At 37.1% G+C, this 19,882-nt stretch overlaps 1 protein-coding gene across 1 annotated transcript in view; it reads right to left on the bottom strand.

Moving 5' to 3' along the window:
- LOC148955456 (leucine-rich repeat-containing protein 3B-like) overlaps window positions 1-18,327 on the bottom strand; it is a 108,303-nt gene extending 89,976 nt beyond the window's left edge. Inside the window, exon 1 of the mRNA XM_089107373.1 lies at window positions 18,088-18,327. The gene's annotated coding sequence lies outside the window, so the exon portion shown is untranslated. The remainder of the gene's footprint in view (window positions 1-18,087) is intronic.
- Between the last annotated feature and the right edge of the window lie 1,555 nt (window positions 18,328-19,882).

Genomic DNA, 19,882 nt, shown 5'->3' with positions numbered 1-19,882 from the left:
CTACCACTTAACCATTCTAAATTCTAACAAAAGCTAAATAAATGAGGAAAAAAGAACAACTTTTCATTTTTTTTCCATAAACACAAATACAAAAAAAAAAAAAAAAAAAAAAAAAAAAATAAGTTAAAAAAATATTAATTAAAAATTAATTATAAAACCATCTATTGGTCACATAACTCAGGGATAGGCGCATCGTAACCAAATTTTGCCGCCGCACCACCACAATCGATCTGTATATATGGTGGAACTGTATTGGAAACCCATGATGAAACTCCTATAGCATTTAATCTAGATTTCTTTACATACAACTTCCTTCGAGCTTCGCGAACTGATATTGGTGCATCATCGCTAACAGATACAATAATACTTTTCCTTTTAATTTCTTTCCGTTCTTAAGCACACTGACCTTCGCATCTCGAGAACCAACATCAACTTTAAAATACGGTTGCTCCTTACGGACACTACCAACAACTCGAAACCTCGGGACCATGGACAGGCCTAGACCCTCCAAACACAACTGGTCAAAAAACGTTTCAGCTTGGGTGGTATTTTCGCAGGGAGCATTCCAAACGATAATATTCGTCTCTGTATGTCGATACTCTGATGCCATAAGCCGACGAGACAGATCTGCACTCCCAGTTTCATAATTTTTCGTTGCACTAGCGATAATTGACATTTGATTTCTTAAGTTTCGAACATCAGATTCAAGCTGTGTAACACGCGAATTCGTAGTGTTAACTTCTGATTTTAGCTCAGACTGTGTATTTTCCACTGATACCATGCGATTTTCTAACATTTTTATGATATTGTTTATAAAGTCTAGTTTTTTACCATTTTCAGTAAGTATTGTTAGCATCTTAGCAAAATCATCCGCCAGGGTCTTCAGTGAAGCGACATCGTTATTCCCTTCAGATGAAAAGGTCAAATTCAACAAACTGTTCTCAGCAGACTGGGATCCTACTGGGACAATTTTAGCAATCTTCCTTTTTCGCCCCATGGCAAGTGCAAATAAAATAAAATATGTAATCTCTCTTACCTATTTTGGCACCTATAATTTATCCACGTCGATGCAGACGTGCAGTTCGCTAAGCCACCGTTAATTTGGGAACGGCTAGCACCCCTATCTCCTGCACCGACGACTTCCAACAGCGTTTGAATACCGACGCTACTTCAGGAGTCACAACCAACTTTCAGGAATACTCTGTAGCGTTTGCAAAATTCAACTACTCAAATATTTGCATTTCATTCCATTCCTCAGGGCAAGCGGTAAAGACACCTGAACTACTACACAATCAGAGCTTGATTCATTGACTTTGGCCTATTTTCTTTTTTTGTCATAATTAAATGACGTAATCCAAGGTGTATAATCCCAAGCCAATTCAATGTTTCGCAATATCTTCACTGTCTAACAAATACACTTTTTACAAACCAATTAAATTCAAAGTAAATCCAATTTGCGTCCTCACAGTTCAAAGGCTCATTCAGTACAGATCTACAGATCTAATCAACCTAATAAGGTTGATTAAAATTTGATGAAAGTGCCGTTTTCAGATTTCTATTTCTTACCTGTGGAAATCTAATCAAATAACATTAACTTCTATTTCAAATTTGACCAAGCAAAAACTTGTCAATAGATTCAAATTTATGCCTCGAATTCAAATGTTTGTTATTCCATGTTCGTGTGGGCTTTACGTAGAAATTGAATTTTCTTAAATTCTTAGCATCCGAATTTCTCCAGAGCAATTGAAATTCAAAATAAAGCCATCATGGAAAAGAAATATATGCATAATGTATTTCATTTTGATGTTTAAAATTCCTTCGTTCTTTCGATGTTTGTTCTCTGAATTGGTTTCAGCTTGTGGTAGGATATTGTGAAAAAAATATACATAAAAATTGAGTAAGTAGTAGCACAAACAAATACATTCTCAGTAAGGAGGAAAAAATCTGACTAATTTAAAGAAAAAAAAAGGCACCAGACATGAAAGATGCTCAAAATACAAGACTGATGCTTGGGCTTAATAGGGTGAAGCAAATATTAATGCTTTCTATGGAGTATTCTATTCAGTGAAACAATTAGGAGCGCTGGGACCGTAATCATAATATACGAGTAACCAAGATTATTTTATGCTTAAGCCTTGTTTATGAAAAAAAGTAAACGAAACAAAAGGCAGCTATGTACCCAATCGGCCACCGGTCTGCCGAGAAATCTCATTTTCTTTGTGATATCTCCCACAATTTTTTGTAGGATAACATTCGTTCTATTAGTAAATATGGCTGTTTCAATCAAGGAATGGTCACCCTTGAGACAAATACAGATAGCCAAGAAACCAATACGTGTTTGTGCAGCTCTGTTAGCCTCAGGTGGCGTTGAGCTGTGACGAGTTGCTGCATATGTTAATTTTGGCTGTTTAAAGAATCCGACCCAGCCATATAAAGGAAACCATAAATGTCAGTAAATGTGAGTCAACTTTAGCCTCACATTCACACTTTCAAATTATTCACGAGAGAAGAAAGAACCTAAAAGTGAATTTAAGAATTGAAGTTGCGAATTTTTCTCGACCCAGTGACTTTGGAGCCCCATCGTAGTAAATCTTTAACCAATATATATTCAACGGTGAAACATATAAAGAAATATGTTAACATCAACGTGGCATCCGTGTGAAATGTACCTACACGGTTTCTGATACCCACCTGCGATGTACCTTGACACCCTTATCATGCACAATCAAAATTATTCAAATTTAGACGGATCAACAGTGAGGATTGAAATCCCGGTCGTACAATAGGAGGCAAGAAGCAGCTAAATCAACCAGCCCTTCGACGTTAAACAATGGGAGAAGGAAATATTACTATGTTAACTAAGGAATTTGAACTATCAATATTTTACTGAGTGGATGAGAAGATCGTCTTTTGCAATATAAAAAAGTATAAAAAGACCATATTTAGTCAAAAATTGGCGCGCATACCTTATAAATAGCCAACGTGCCTTAGTACTGGGATATGAAGGGCTCAGTCTTCCTATTCAATTTGTTCATTTTTACTTTTTAAGTTATATGAATCTTTAAAATTATCAACACTGCCTAAAAAACCGGAGATTCTCTATTTTATATTTAGAAAACCATTATGGTGCTAAACACAAAATATTTAACTAAATAACTCATCTATAAGGTGTCATGTCCAATGACCAAATTTTTCATTTTATATTGGCTCCTTTTTGCTTTTAACTTTGTGGTCAACTTTCAACATCTTTCAACTTTTGCTTCATGTACCTGTTCGAGTCGTTACCCTTTGACGTATTTTCCAAAATTAGCCCTTCATGAATAATAAGGAAAAAGATTCAGCTTAAAAGAGAGCAGATGTCCTTTTTCCCAAGGCTTTTATCCTTTATTCTTCTTCAAACTTGCCCTTCACACTTAAATCTTTGGTCATGTCATTTTCAGAAGGCTTGTTTTCTTTTTTCTTTCACCCTGATTTTGTGATAGATGTCCGCGGAAGCCACCTGTTTTAGAAGATGGAGAACTTTAGGGGAACAAGAAAATGAGGTGTTATGAAAGGACATTTATTCCCCTTTTAGTCATGGAAACTGTAATTTCACTTTTATTCATTACTTTTAAAAGTCGTTTTTCTGAAAAATAATAGGAAATAAGCTATAAGTCTAAAGTATGCAAAAATAACAAAATGATATAATTTGTTATGGTAGCATTTGAATAAAATCATTGACAAAAAGCGGTAGCTTTCTTGTCAAAATAATAAGGCCGCTGATAAGGACACGAGACATAATACTTCTTATAATTAGTAAGTGTCCGTGACTCTATAGAGAACCCATTTACTTGCACATATTAATGCAGCAAAGGTCTAAAAATCGAGTAACAAGCCAGGCTAGGTCTGATTATAGAGCATAATACTCCCGATCTTGGGTCATGGTTTTGAACCTAAAATTGTTCTATATTTCGGTCGGATAAAAAAAAATAAAAAATGAGGGTATATATTCCTTTTTGGGTGAAAGCTACTTGTTTGAAGAAAAAGTCGGTATTAGGATAAATCACGCCTGCTAATGGATAAAGAATCTATCGCTGGTCTCATACTAACCCATTTTGTCTCATAGTGAGGAAGGAGGGGGAGGATGAACTATTTTTTGGGGGAGAGGGAGTAAGTAACTTAAAATTTTGTTTGGAGGGAGGGGTAACACGATCTTTACCAGGTCTTTTGGTTCTCGCAACTCATTCAAGAGCCTTGTGTGTCAGTTTCAATATTTTTCTAAATGCATTCGACATGTTTTAGTCTGCGTATAAAACTACAGAAATTAAAGGGCGGTAGAAGAAATGTCCAATATCTTCTTTTGTAATATGAACACAATTAACACCCTTAGCAATTCTATATAAAATGAAAGAGATAATTTTTCAGGAACTAAGTCTTCTTCAGGGGAAAGTGGCCATGTGGGGCAAGGTGATTGGTATATAACTTTGTATGTATGGCATTAGATTATTCTTAATTCTTGAAATTCCGTCAAAGTTCCTTCTGTAGGGCTATAGAAAGATATTACCAAACTACATTAAGGGTTTTGCATCAGCTGGAAGTTAGGATTACTCTTAGAATTTGGTGCGAACTGGAGTCAATGTCAGAAAAATGTTTAAACTTCAAGTTCAGGTTTTCTTTGGTACAGAATCCTCTGTTGGTGCAATCTTGGCGTCATCTACAAAAAATCGCAGCTTTTTAATGTTAAAAAATAACAAAAATAGGTAAAAGTGTAAGAAAAATAGACCACCCATCTAAGTATTTTTAGGGGTACCGGACTCAGCAGACAAGGGACCTCTTGTGGGGTTATGTGCCCTCATCTTTTCTGGGAGTTCGAAATCCATATGAAAATCAAATATATTTATTTTTACAGAACTCTAAGATACATGTTTTTGACAAAAAAGGGTCTTTTTCTTAAACGTTACCCTCTTGAAAATGTGACTGGTGCCTACGCCAGCGTGATGATGTTCTGGTAATTTTTTACGAAAAATAAAAGATATCAGTGATGGATTAAGGATTAATGGTTAGATCGAATTCTATTTAACGGAAAATTTATTATGCTAAAACCAACCCTAGTAGGAAATCAATTAAAAATAAAAAAAATCCAAAAAAATTAAAGAGCGATATTAAAACCTAAACCAAGCTTATAAATTAAGTCATATAATAATTCAAGCTTAAAACAAACAGAATTTATTATGAATGAATGAATCAAACCCAAAACGACCAGAAATTACACAAAGACTAGACATGTTAAGGGTAAAGGAAACATATGCTGTTATCGATGAATAGATATCATAGGCAGCGCAATAGCGCTGCGTAAGTAAAGAACGATGTTCGCACAATGTATTATTTTTTTTTCCAGACCAGGGCACTTCGTATCGAAGGAGTTGTCGTAGAAACTTTGAAAATGGCTTATTCGGTTAGAAATTGGAATGGCTAGTGCCCTTTTTAATAGTCGAAAATGTTTGGAGGGCAAATAACCCCCCTCTCACGCCCTCTGTTTACCCAAACACATCCAAATTTTTTTTTTGAGATCTTGTCAACGTCATTTTGTTCAGCGTAGTTGAAGGTTCTGGAAATTAGGTCTTTGAGGATGATAACCCCCTCAGAGCCCTCAGGGCAAGGATTATATAATATGCCCTGGGGGCATATAAGGTTTTTATTGAAAGCCTTGTTGTAGAAACTTGAAAAACGGCTCATTCGATTGGAAATTCAAAGGGCTAGTGCCCTTTTTAATAGTCGAAATAAATTAGAGGGCACCTAACCCCCTTCTCATGCCCAACATTTCCCCAAACATATCCAATCAACATTTTTAGATAGGCATTTCGATCAACGTAGTTGTTACTTCTGGAAATTAGGTCTTTAAGGAGTACAACCCCCCCCCCCTTCCCCCGCCACCAGGGCAGGGGTTGTAAGTTATGCCCTGGGGTCATATAAGGTTTTTATAGAAAGCGTTGTCGCAGAAGCTCACAGAAAGGACTCGTTCGTTTGGAAATTGAAATCAATAGTGGCCTTTTTAATAGTCGAAAGTGATTGGAAGACAACTAACCCCCCTCTCACGCCCACCATTTCCCCAAAGACATCCAATCAAAATTTTTAGATATTAGACATTTTGTTCAACGAAGTTGAACAGTCCAGAAATTATGTCTTTGAAGATGACACTCCCCCAAGAGCCCTCAGAGCAAGGGTTGTAAGTTATGCCCTGGGGCATATAAGGTTTTTATAGAAATTGTTGTCATAAAAACTTCAAAAAGGGCTCACTCGATTGGAAATTGAAAGAGCTAGTGCCCTTTTCAATAGTTGAAAATAAGTGGAGGGCAACTAACCCCCTTCTCATGCCCAACGTTTCCCCAAACATATCCAATCAACATTTTTAGATAGGCATTTCGATCAACGTAGTTGTTACTTCTGGAAATTAGGTCTTTAAGGAGTACAACCCCCCCCCCCTTCCCCAGCCACCAGGGCCGGGGTTGTAAGTTATGCTCGGGGGTCATATAAGGTTTTTATAGAAAGCGTTGTCGCAGAAGCTCACAGAAAGGACTCGTTCGTTTGGAAATTGAAATCAATAGTGGCCTTTTTAATAGTCGAAAGTGATTGGAAGACAACTAACCCCACTCTCACGCCCACCATTTCTCCAAAGACATCCAATCAAAATTTTGAGATATTAGACATTTTGTTCAACGAAGTTGAACAGTCCAGAAATTATGTCTTTGAAGATGACACTCCCCCCAGAGCCCTCAGAGAAAGGGTTGTAAGTTATGCCCTGGGGGCATATAGGGTTTTTATACACAGTATTGTCGTAAAAACTTCAAAAAGGGCTCACGCGATTGGAAATTGAAAGGGCTAGTGCCCTTTTCAATAGTTGAAAGTTATTGGTGGGCAACTAGCCCCCCTATCACGCCCACCATTTCCCCAAACAAATGTAATCCACATTTTGAGATATCAATTTTGTTCAAAATAGTCAAAAGTTCCAGACATTTGGTCTTTGAGGATGACAGCCCCCTCAGAGCCCTCATGGCAAGGGTTGTAGCCTAAGTTATGCCCTGGGGACATATAAGGTTTTTATAGAAAGTGTTTTCGTAGAAACTTCAAAAAGGGCTCATTCGATTGGAAATTCAAAGGGCTAGTTGGCTTTTTAATAGTCGAGAGTGATTGGAGGTCAACTAACCCCCACTCACGCCCACCATTTCCCCAAACACATCCAATCAAAATCTTGAGTTAGCAATTTTGTTCAACGTAGACGAAAGTTTTGGAAATTAGGTCTTTGAGGATGAGACCCCCCCCCACACCCCTCAGTGCAAGGATTGTAAGTTATGCTTTATGGGTGTATGAGGTTCCTATACAGAACATTGTAATACAAAATTCGAATACTTCTAAACATCAAAAGACTAGTGCCTTTTTTAATAGTGAAACGTGACTAGAGGAAAACAATCATCCCTCCCACGCCCACCATTTCCCCAAACACATCCATTAAAAATTTTGAGATAGCCATTTTGTTCAACGTAGTTGAAAAGTACGGAAATTATGTCTTTGAGGATGACACTCCCCCCACAGCCCTCAGTGCAAGGGTTGTAAGTTCGGCCCTGGGGATATCAATTTTCTTCAACGTAATTGAAAGTTCTAGAAATTAGGTTTTTTAGGATGACAACCCCCCTCCACAGCCCTCAGGGCAAGGGGTGTAAGTTATGTCCTGGGGGCATAAGGTTTTTATAGAAAACCGGTGTCATGGAAACTAAAAAAAAGCTCATTTGATTGGAAATTGAAAGGGCTATTGCCCTTTTTAATAGTCAAAAGTGTTTAGAGGGCAACTAATCCCCCTCTCACGCTGAACATTTACCCAAACACATCCACTCAAAATTTTCAGATAGGCGTTTTTTTCAAAGTAGTTGAAAGTTCTGGAAATTATGTCTTTGAGGATGACAAACCCCCCAAACCCCTCAGTACAAGGGTTTTAAGTTATGCCCTGGGGGCATATAAGGTTTTTATAGAAAGTGTTTTCGTAGAAACTTCAAAAAGGGCTAATTCGATTGGAAACCCAAAGGGCTAGTTGGCTTTTTAATAGTCGAAAGTGATTGGAGGGCAATTAACCCCCCTCTCACGCCCACCATTTATCCAGACACATCCAAAAATCTTTTTGAGATAGTCATTTTGTTCAACGTAGTTGAAAGTTCTGGAAATTAGGTCTTTGAGGATTATAACCCCCTCAGAGCCCTCAGGGCAAAGATTGTAAGTTATGCCCAGGGGGGCATATAAGTTTTCTATCAAAGCTTTGTCGTAGAAACTTGAAAAACAAACAGATCCAATTAAAATTTTGAGATAGACATTTTGTTCAACCTAGTTGAAAGTTCTGGAAATTAGGTCTTTTCCAGCATTGTCGTAGAAACTTCAAAAAGGACTCATTCAATTGGGAATTGAGAGGGATAGTGCCTTTATTAATAGTCAAAAGCTATCGGAGGACACATCCTCCCCCCTCCCACGCACATCATTTCCCCAAACACATCCGATCAACATTTTGATATGACCATTTTGTTGAACGTGTTTGAAGGGTCCTGAAATTATGTTTTTGAGTATGTCAACCCGCCACAGCCATCAGGGCTAAGGTTGTAAGTTATGCCCTGGGGGGATACAATGTCTTAGAGAAGGTGTTGTTTTAAAAACTTCAAAAAGGGCTCTTTCCAATGGAAATTGAGAGGGCTAATGGCCTTTTTAATAGTCAAGAGTAATTGGAGGGAGAATCGTCCCCCCCCACGCCCATCATTTCTACAATATCAGAAAGGTCTGGAAATTATATGTTTGAGTTTAACAAATCCCCCCAGCCCTCAGGTCAAGGGTTGTAAGTTATGCCCTAGGGACATAGGGTTTTTATGGAAATTATGGTCATATAAACTTTGAAGGGGGCTCATTGGGTTGGTAATAAGACGCTCTAGTGCTCTTTTTAAGAGACAAAGTGATCAGAGGGCAGCTACCCCCTCCGCCTACACATACGTCGTATTGTCCCAAAATGCGTCTAATAGAAATTTTGAGATAACCATTCTGTTCAAAATAGTCTAAATATCATATAACAAGGCTTTTGGGGTTGAAACAAACCCCACAGATTAGGGGCAAAGGTTGTAAGTTATGCCCAGGGACTATTTAAGGTTTTTATTGAAGGGCTGGTTGTTTAACTTCAGAAGAGGCTCAGATTTTCTACCTGAAAAAGACTATGTCATTATAAAACGAAAAGAAATTAATCAAAAAATCTTTTTGCGCGAAATAAATTTTTCAAAAAAAAGTAATGAACTCCATTAAACCAAAAGTGACCAAAAAAGAATAAAATAATCTACCAAGCATACAACTACCGCAAATCAGTATCAATAAATAAATGAAACCCAAACCTCTATGCTTTCTAAAAGCCAGAATATAATTTGTACTTCAGTGAAAAAATTCTTTTACATGTTTTCACTTTTATAACTTTAAGAGATCAAAAACTAATTAAGATTTTAAGGAATAAATATCAGCATATGTATATTAAACTGACAATGCACATTTTTTTCTGTAAATTTATTTGAATATTTTTCAGTAGAGTACAAATTATATTCTGGCTTTTAGAAAGCACAAGTTTCTTTAAAATTCAGAATTTGAGACATTTCATTTTACTTATATACAAATCACCATCAATAAATAAATGAAACTCAAAACGAAATAAAATAACAATTATAATAAATAACTGAGTCAAACTCAAAATGAGCAAAAATTAACATGAGTAGGGCTGACAGTCCCAGCGCCTTCTCAAGACTAGAACATAACTTGCACTATACTGAAAAAAAAAAAAACAAATGGCCGTGGATTGTCAGTTTAATAGAAAAATGCTGATATTTATTCCTTAAAGTTAGAATATATTTTTATTTATTAACGTAAGAAAAGTGAAAACATTTTAAAGGTATTTTGGTTTCAGTAAAGTGTAAATTATGTTCTGGTATTGAGAAGGCATGGGGGTTACCAGCCCTACTCATACTAATTTCCTCTCGTTTTGAGTTTGACTCGGTTACTTATTGGAATTTTTTAGTTTTGAGTTTCATTTATTTTTTTTTTCAACTGAAATTTGAAACAAACAGACATTATCACGAACATGAGGGGGGTTGCCCCATCCTCAATGCCTCGCTCTTTACGCAAACAAATTTTGCTTTTTCTCCAAATTATTTAAGAATGCCCATGGCACAAGAGTCGTTCAATTAGAATAATAACCTTTTTTAAAAATTTCTACAAAAAAACTTTAGCGTAAAGAGCAAGGTATTGAGGAGAGGCGGCCCATTATATATATGTAATAAGTTCTGCTTGTTTCAAGTTTTAATGTTACTCCTTACTTTCAGCTGATATTTTTAAATTTCGAATCTTTTTTTTTAAATAATGGCGGGAATTCCTTTCCCACACGAAAAATTCCACCGTGGAAAGATTCTTCTGCGCCCCCTCCCCTAATAGAAAATCCCCTTCCCGAAAAGTATCTGTATCATAGGCAGCGCGCTAGTACTGCCTAAGTAAAGAACGATATGGGCACAAAATGTGTTTTTTTTTTCTCCATATCCGGGCACTTCGTATCGAAGGAGTTATCGTAGTAACTTCGAAAAGGGCTCATTCGGTTGGAAATTGGAGTGGCTAGTGCCCTTTTTAATAGTAGGAAGTGATTGCAGGGCAACTAGCTATCCCCTTCCCCACCATGCCCATCATTTCCCCAAACACATCCAATCCAATTTTTGATATAGCAATTTTGTTCAGCGTAGTTGATTTCCCTATAGGAAATATCTTTTTGAGGAGGACATTTCCTCACTACCCTCAGGGCAAAGGTTTTAAGTTAAGCCCTGAAGGCACATAAGAACAATGCTGGCACAAAGTACTACTTATTATTTTTTTTCTTTAGAGCAGGGCACTTCATATGGAAGGGGTTGTCGTAGAAACTTCAAAAGGGGCTCATTCAATTGGAAATTGAGAGTTCAAGTGCCCTTTTTAATAGTCGAAAGTGATTGGAGGGCAACTAGCCCCCCCCCAAGCCCATCATTCCCCTAAACACATCCAATCAAAATTTTTAGTTATGCCCTGGGGGCATATAAGTTTTTTTAGAAGGCGTTGTCGTAGAAACTTCAAAACAGGCTGATTCGATTGGAAATTCAAAGGGCTAGTGCCCTTTTTAATAGTCAAAAGTAATTGGAAGGCAACTAGCCCCCCCCCCCCCGACGTCCATCATTCCCCCAAACACATCCAATCAAAATTTTGAGATAGCCATTTTGTTCAGCGTAGTTGATTTCCAGATAGAAAATATGTTTTTAAGGAGGATACGCCCCCACAGACCAGGGGGCAAGGATTTTAAGTTATGCCCTGGGGGCATATAAGATTTTTATAGAAGGCGTTGTCGTAGAAACTTCAAAAAAGGCTCATTCGATTGGAAATTCAAAGGGCTAGTGCCCTTTTTAATAGTCGAAAGTGATTGGACGGCAACTATACCCGCCCCCCCCACGCCCATCATTCCCCCAAACACATCCAATTAAAATTTTGAGATAGCCACTTTGTTCAGCGTAGTTGATTTCCACATAAAAAATATCTTTTGGAGGAGGACACTCCCCCACAGCCCTCAGGGCAAGGGTTTTAAGTTATGCCCTGGGGGCATATAATGTTTTTAAAGAGGGTGTTGTCGTAGAAACTTCAGAAAAAGCTCATTCGATTGGAAGTTCAAAGGGCTAGTGTCCTTTTTAATAGTCGAAAGTGACTGGAGGGCAACTAACCCCCCTCTCACGCCCACCTTTTCCCCAAACACATCCAATCAAAATTTTGAGATAGCCATTTTATTCAACATAGTTTTAAGTTCTTTAAATTAGGTCTTTGATTTAGATCTTTGAGTTAGGCAAAACCCCCATGCCTTCCCAAGGCCAGAACAAAATTTGCACTTTACTGAAAAAATACAAATGAATGTGCATTGTCAGTTTAATATACATATACTGATATTTAGTAATCAAAATGTTAATATTATTTGATTTATTAAAGTTATAAAGTCTAGGGCCCGGAGATTGCCCTGGCGAGTCGTCCGAAGTTCTCACTAAATCATTCAATCGGTAGTAGCGACGGGCGGTGTGTACAAAGGGCAGGGACGTAATTGACGCAAGCTAATGACTTGTGCCTACTAGGGATTCCTGGTTCATGGGGATCCTTGCAGTCCCCAATCCCAACCACGGAAGAGGTTCAGCGGTTACCCGGTCCTCTCGGACAGGGAGGACGCGCTGATTCTTCCAGTGTCGCGCGCGTGCGGCCCAGGACATAGGGGTTTTGCGCCCAACTTATGTTAATTTCTGTTCGTTTTGAGTTTGACTCAGTTATTTATTGTAATTTCTGTTCGTTTTGGGTTTCATTTATTTATCGATGCTCATTTGTGGTAGTTTCACGCTAGGTAGGTTATTTGATTTTATTTTTGCTCATTTTTTGTTTAATAGAGTTCTTTACTTTTCTTTGAAAAACTTATTTTGTGGAAAAAGTTTTTTTTAATTAATACTTCCAATAAGCCGATATTAAATGTAAACAATGTGAAAAGTCCATAGCTTCTACCCCTTCCCCCGGGGGCTATGGGGGGGTCAAATCATCCTCAGAGATACAGTTATTATATGAACAAAGTTATTATTTCCAAACTTTGATCGGAAGACTTCGAGAAAAAACGGGGCGGGGGGAGGATGGCTAGCTGCCCTTCGATATTTTTGGTCACTTAAAAAGGGAACTAGAACTTTTGACTTTCGATCAAATAAGTCCCCTTTCGATCTTCTAGGATAACTGGTTTGATACGATCACCCCTGGAGAAAGCAAAAAAAAAAAAAAAATAAATAAAAAATAAATAAACACGCATCCGTGATCTTGCTTCTGGCAAAAAAAAAATGCAAAATGCCATATTTTTGTATATAGGAGCTTGAAACCTCCACAGCAAGATTCACTGATATGCTGAATCTGATGGTGTGACTTTCATTAACATAATTTGATGTTTCGGGGATGTTACCCCTCTTTTTCAAAAATTGGGCAAATTTTCCCAGGCTCGTAACTTTTGATTGGTAACATTAAACTTGGTGAATTTTATATTCTAAATAAGCATCAAAATTTGATTCTTTTAATGTATTTGTTGATACCAAGACTCTGTTTCTTAGAGTTTCGGTTACTATTGAGCCACATCGCTCCTTACATAAAGTTATTTACCACGAACTGTTTGATATAATCAATATTTAGGTTCTTATGCTTTTGTTATCGATAAGGGTAGCTGCTTATTTACCATTCATCACTATGTAGAATTTTTTTTTTTTTTTTTTTTAATCCAACCAAATCATATAGAAAAAGTTTTCGTGGAAAACTAGAAAAGGGGCACTCAGTCACAAATTAGAACTCATATCCCCCTATTAAGGGTCAAAGCCTATTGCCAGGCAGCCAACCATGGGCCAACACACTTTTTTCCTTGGTTTTTCCTGGTTATTCTGCTCTCTTTCCTTTGAATTTCTCATAATTGCTGTATAGTCCCCGATTTCCAGAATGGGACCTGGCCCCCTTAGACCCCTCCTGCGGACGCCCATTTCCAAAGCCACCGGGGCAAGATACGTAGAGTATTGAAATTCCACATTGATATGAACAGGTTTTATAGTGGAAAAAGTAGGCGTGTGTGATCTTAGGTGTCCAGTTATTGGAAATGCTCAGGGTTCGTTATCTGGGCAAAAATGATTACGAATTTTCTGTGTGCATGTGGACAGGGGATCAGAAACGGGCCAAGAAACTTTTTGCCCCTGATCAGTTTGAAACTTACAGCCGTAACTCCTTGGATCAAGAGGTAGCTAAAATGTAAAACGGCTCCAGGGCACGAACCCTCCCCCCCCCCAGGAAAAAGATTTGGGATAAGAAAACGGTGAAATTTTTTTCCCGATAAGTTAAAAACTAATATCCTTAATACCCTGGAGCTATGAAGCCGCAATTCAGAAGAAAAATACAAAAATGATTAGCTCCCCCAAAAAACAGGACAAGTGCTAAAAAAGGACTATGAAGCTTTTTCCCTGGGTATTTCCTATGAATAGACTGGACGTAGAAACTTTGGAGGGACTCATTTGACTAAAAAATTTTAGTTGACTAGAATTGAAAGTTCAAGTATCCTTCGTCAGCGTCAAAAGTGATCGGAAGTTGACCAGCCCTCCCATGCCTTTTTTTCTGACCATAGAACTTACCCTCTAACCTACCAGCATGCCTTCCTTCCTAAACCTTTTCTGCTAATTGCGGAGGCTACGTGGGCCAAACCACCATGATGTCTGATCAAAGTTTTGAGACAGCTATTTTGTTCAGAAAGGTCGAAGGGTCCAAGAAGCATCACTCAAATTGTTCAAATTATCTACAATATCTCGGAAATGGCTTGGGGGATCAATTTGAAACTTTCAGGGAAAGTTGAAGGGTCAGCTGGACGTTCAAATTTTGACTTAAGGCATGGAACAGAGGTAAATCAAAAGACACCAGTGGTATCCAAGTCATTTAAATGGCCTATATGAAATATTTCTGAACTGTTCAAGAACAAATGAAAGTAATGTGATATAAATTCCTAGAAGTCTTATCAATTTTAAAATTTTATCGTTATAAGAGAGAAACTGTTTGAAGTATTTTGTTTTCAGTAAAGCGCAAATGACGCTCTGGCCTAAGGGGGCGATAGCTCAACTACTGCTTGTTGTGGTTTCTGTTCGTTGTAAGTTTGACTGGATTATTCGTTTTATTTCTGTTCGTTTAAGGTTTCATTAATTTATGTATGGCAGTATATCTTATCTTTATGTTTCATGTGATTGTTCGTTTCAATTTTCGCTCCTTTTGGGTTCTATTTATTTAATAATAATAATGCCTGGTCGTTTTAAGCTTGAATATAGTATTACTTTGTTTCTGCTCGCTTAGGTTTTGATACGGTTCTTTACGCTTCTTTGAATTTTTTTTTTTTTTACATCAATTCATGTATGAGTCGATTGGAGGACTTTATCAGTAAATTTCCTTTATCAGTCTTATTAGTAGAGGTCAGTAGTTTTATTAGTGGTCTTATTTGTAGATAGGTTAGTGGATATTGTCCTTTTGGACAAAAATACAAAGAAACGAATTTTTTTCTAACAGTAGTAAAGGGCAAAGGTGAAACTTGAAACGAACAAAAATTACTACTTCTAATTTTCAAGAGCATTACTGAAAACACAGAGCAGACCCCTCGAAAACAGAATGTTCTCTTAGGAGCAGAAAATTCGATAAGTAGCCTGCAAAAAAATAAAGACTAATTTATAAGGTTCACAAAAGTCTTTCACCAGCTACGATATCGACAACTTTTACCATACAATTATAATTCTCTAATAAATTCAAGCAAGCCCTTTTCATCGATCAAAAAAGAGATTTGCGATGGCAAATACAGATAATTCTTTATGGCTTCCCACCCTTCTCGTCCCCTCTCAGTTGTTTACCTTTGATCTGTTACATGACAAATAACATTTGTTCTGACTCATTTATTAATAAAAAAAAGAGCATTCATGGTTAAGACGAAGTAGAAGTAATCGATTTAAATCATGTTTGCTTCTTCAGATTGTGAAGACAAGGCACAAAGACGCGTTTCAATATTGTGAATATGAATGGATCTTTGTAAAAGAATTCATTATTTTCTATAGCTCTTTGTCCTAAAAGAGGATCAAACACTACAAAAATTGCAACTCCCTTGTATAATTAGAAGCAACTGGAATGTAAAAGCTATGCCGCAGAGCTTTTCCAAGAGAGATAAACTGCATTCGCGAAACTGAATTGCTTGGATTAGTTTAAATATTTCCCTATAACCAGTTTTACTTCCTGGGTTGCATAAGTGATGCGACAACCTCTGGATGGTTTCGCTAACAAAAGTGTTGCGAGGGTAACCCTTCGGTTTGACTTCTTTGCTGTCGATTTAACGCTTTAATTGTCTTAAAATGGTATGTCCCGAAGAGAACTAAAAAAGGAAAGAATTACGTTTCTTAAACAAGATCCCAAAATACACCAATTTTCCTTAAATTTGATTCTCTACTGATGATACTATTGCTGGAAAAATGGAAATATAATGAGACATTTTCAAAAGTCTTGTTGCAGAGATTCTACACCCCCCCCCCTAAAAATGTAAATGGTAAGACAGTACTCGTAATAAAAATTATTCAGCAATCAGAATTTCTCGTGAAACCATTCAAACTCAGACTTTATTTTGAAAATAAGAATATCATATTCTACTCCGACGTCACTGTCAAAATTCAACATCAGAAAAATAAAGCGATATGGAAGCCTTAGTTGGATTAGTTTGCACCCCTAGTCTCGGGATATTGTTATGTCACTCTTTTTTTTCAAGCCTGCGATACGTCTAAAAATATTCGGCCTTTTAGGATTCCAAAAATATAATCTTATTAAAACTTTTATTATTTTTTCTTGTTTAAGATATAGCCGGTCATTTTTGTTTTACAACCACAATAGTTATGTAATTTTTGTTTGGAACCAACTGAGTTCATGAAAATAACGCTTACACGACGACATGACGAAACATCAATGATTGATTGGCGTTAATGTATATACCTTTGACAGATGATTTGCTTTTGGAACTAAAAATATCTTAAAAAACATCATTCCGCATTCCAGGAGCGTATTTCCAAATGAAATGCCCGTTTCGAAACCATATTTCAGGGAGCTTAATGCCTCGAATTATTAGAGTGACAGGGATCAAAAATGACAAGAGTAATGAAGTAGGTTTATTACAAATTTTCAATGTCTGTGCAGCAATAGGCATGAAATATTAAAAATATTTCGCCGTGCAGGCGGGAGAAACATGAATGTTAACAAGAAAAGGCAAATAGTGGTACACCCCAGCCATGCACATGCTCCCTCCTATCCAACCATGCGCAAGAGAGGGGGGAATTCGGGTCCTCGCGTCCCAGAAATATTGATATTTTTAATAGTATTCTATAGTTCCTTAATTTTCATATAATCATTTGAAATTTTACCCCAGTCTCCTAAAAGAAATCGACACGGGTTCGGGCCCTGACAATAATGGCCAATGAGTCCACTTGAATACTTTTTGGTACAAAAGCATGTACAAAATCAGCAAGAAACATCAAATATGTAGCTTATGACGCGATGATGCGGTACTATTCTTGGGCTTAAATAAACAAGCTTCAAGCTTAAATTAAATCAACCTGAATATATGAACAATTAACGAACGGAGAAAAGTATGGATGAAAACGGTTGCAAAGGAAGAGGAGGCAAGTTTAAGAATAAAATAAAAAAAGAAACGAAAAAGCAACAAGTTATGTGATCTTGGAGTTAACAAAATACTTACGTAAGTTTATTGAGTCCTTATATTTTAAGGAATTGAAGGACTTATTTAAGGACTTATAAATTTATCGACCTTATATTTTTTGAGAAGCTCCAGTCAAATTACAAATTTAATTCAATTTATGGGTTCAGATTTTTGGTATTATTACAAGACTCCTATATGCATTCCATAGCCTTATTACAATACATTTTGAAGCTTTGATCAAAATATTCAAAGCGCTTTGTTTTAGCATAACCCAATACTTTAAGGCCTAATAAACAACGGATAAAGAAGGTGTATGTGCAATGTAACGCTTGAGAAAAAAACCTAAAAAGTGCAACTACCCCGAGTATCATACGGATATACATCACCAGAGGCGTCCCTAACGTAAACTCGGTAGTCACAGTAAATCATGAGAAATGGGGCCGTCCCCTCACCTTTATACGTGAGGGATCTGATTACTCTAAAAATGGTTCCCAAGCATTTTTTATTGCATTCTTTACAATATTCATGCATAAAACCAGCATATGAAAAATTGCCCAGCTACCGGCATTAAATTTGATTCAGGCTTCTGACCCGGTACTGTAGTTCGCAACAATTCGACTCCGAAAGAATACCAACTTGGAGAACATTTGTATTTCCTGTAAGATTTAGAAGCTAGGGTACAGGGAATAAGCACACATGGAGGGAATTCTAGCAGTTTGTTCTACTGTTTTTATGTCATGCTCTACTTTCTGCTATTATTTGTACATACTTACATATGTTTATTCTATTTGTATCCTTTCTGTTATCCTTTCTGACGTTGATACTTCACAAAATTTAAATTAGCGTGTTGCTTCATTCTAGTCGAAATGTGTAACATTATCTTTTTTCCAATTGCCCATCCAACTCCTTAAATTGGTCTGTTTTACATTTCCAACGAGGAAGTGATGCATAAACTCAAATCATTTATTCATATACGATAAGCGACATAAATCTTTGTAGTACAAAATAAAAACCGGATAAATCACTAGCGTTCAGCGACCCATAAAGTGAGAACTAAGTTGCTGCCTTATATGCCAAGACAAACCGCAACCCGCAGACTTACTTGCTATCCAACTTCTATGAGATTATTCTCTGAACACTAATACAGCATCTGCTATCTCTAGCTGCTCCAGCGGAAGACTAAGTATCCTCACCAGTTTACCTGATGGAAAGAGTCAATGTGACACGGCTCTAACACTTTTGAGTCTTGCATAAGCTCTATCGGAGCATGGAGATGAAATCTTCTCGACAGTAATAGGTGTAAATCAGAAACATAAAACTGAGAAACCAAAGAAAATTTCGAAGTATCGGGAATCGATTAATAATGTAAAGTTTAAATAACCATCGCCAATATCACGTTTTTATTTAGTGTTTTCGTTAAACAGATTTCCTTTTGCTTTAGAAAAATGTTTTAAATGAGAAATATATGTTTTACATTTTGGAGTCATTTCGTTTTAGTTACTTGACCTTTGAACCAGGAATTTTAGTACAAGCTAGACAGCAAGTAAGCAGTAAAAAACAAAACAAGCGTGGGGATAAACGCCACGGTTTAGGCACAATCTCTCTAGAGAACAGGGGGGACAATCAGAAAATATTGCCGCAAAGATTGCCATATATATAAATTGACTCACAGCGTTTTGATTTTGGAGAGCGTAACTATAAAACAATGTTGATACTTGAAGAGGATTAACCAACAACCAAACCTTTCGAGAAAAGAGGAAAGCTTCCCCTTGTATCAGACTATCAGACCTACCCGTCCACAACCCCATCCGTCCAAAATACAATTAAAAACAGCATCAGCGTTGTAGTAATTCAGATAAACGGGACAGATCACAATGTGAGTTCACCTGATATGGCACCTCCTTAAGCAGGGGTACAGCTAAGGAGAACTTCCCCCCCCAAAAAAAAGTTGAAGGTGTCAGTGCGCAGCGTCAACACCTTGGAATTTAGCTTATGATTTTGTTTTATTTAGCTTATGTGTCAGCATTTGTCAGCGCACTGAACGATCTTGTTGGCATTCTTTATATCCCCCCTCCAAACTAAAAACCTAAGCTGAGCCCTTGCCCCTAATTTAGTATTTTTTGCTCGGATAATAGATAGACCCACATGCTTTTAAAATTATTTGCTTTCTTTTCAAACTCAATCAAACTACCCCCCCCCCCAAAAAAAGAACAAAAGATCTCATAAGTCAACTAAGATCATGTTAATACAACCAGGGTAAGCGAGAGATAAACCCGGACGCACGGAGAAATTTTTCGTAGCCTATCCACATTCTACCAATTGAAATGTTTTTGTAGCAATCCAAATATAAATAAAAGTGACAGGTTACAGGCTCGCATAACATTACACAGACCTACGACCACTAACCACGTAAGTTCAGCATTGTGTAGTTACTTGTAAATTTTCAGTTACCGCACAAGTCTTACTTGCTGGTTCAGGTATGCATGTAGGAATTTATTTGGAGGGAAGGGGTCATATTTCTTGGTACAAGATTCACGTTAACGAATTTGTGGCGAATTGCAACCTGGC

Source organism: Artemia sp. Qi Xiang Cuo, chromosome 2, assembly GCF_049724085.1.
Source record: "Artemia sp. Qi Xiang Cuo chromosome 2, ASM4972408v1, whole genome shotgun sequence".
NCBI classification, from domain to species: domain Eukaryota; kingdom Metazoa; phylum Arthropoda; class Branchiopoda; order Anostraca; family Artemiidae; genus Artemia; species Artemia sp. Qi Xiang Cuo.
The sequence above is the reverse complement of the archived record's forward strand: the minus strand, read 5'-3'. Positions and strand labels throughout refer to the sequence as shown.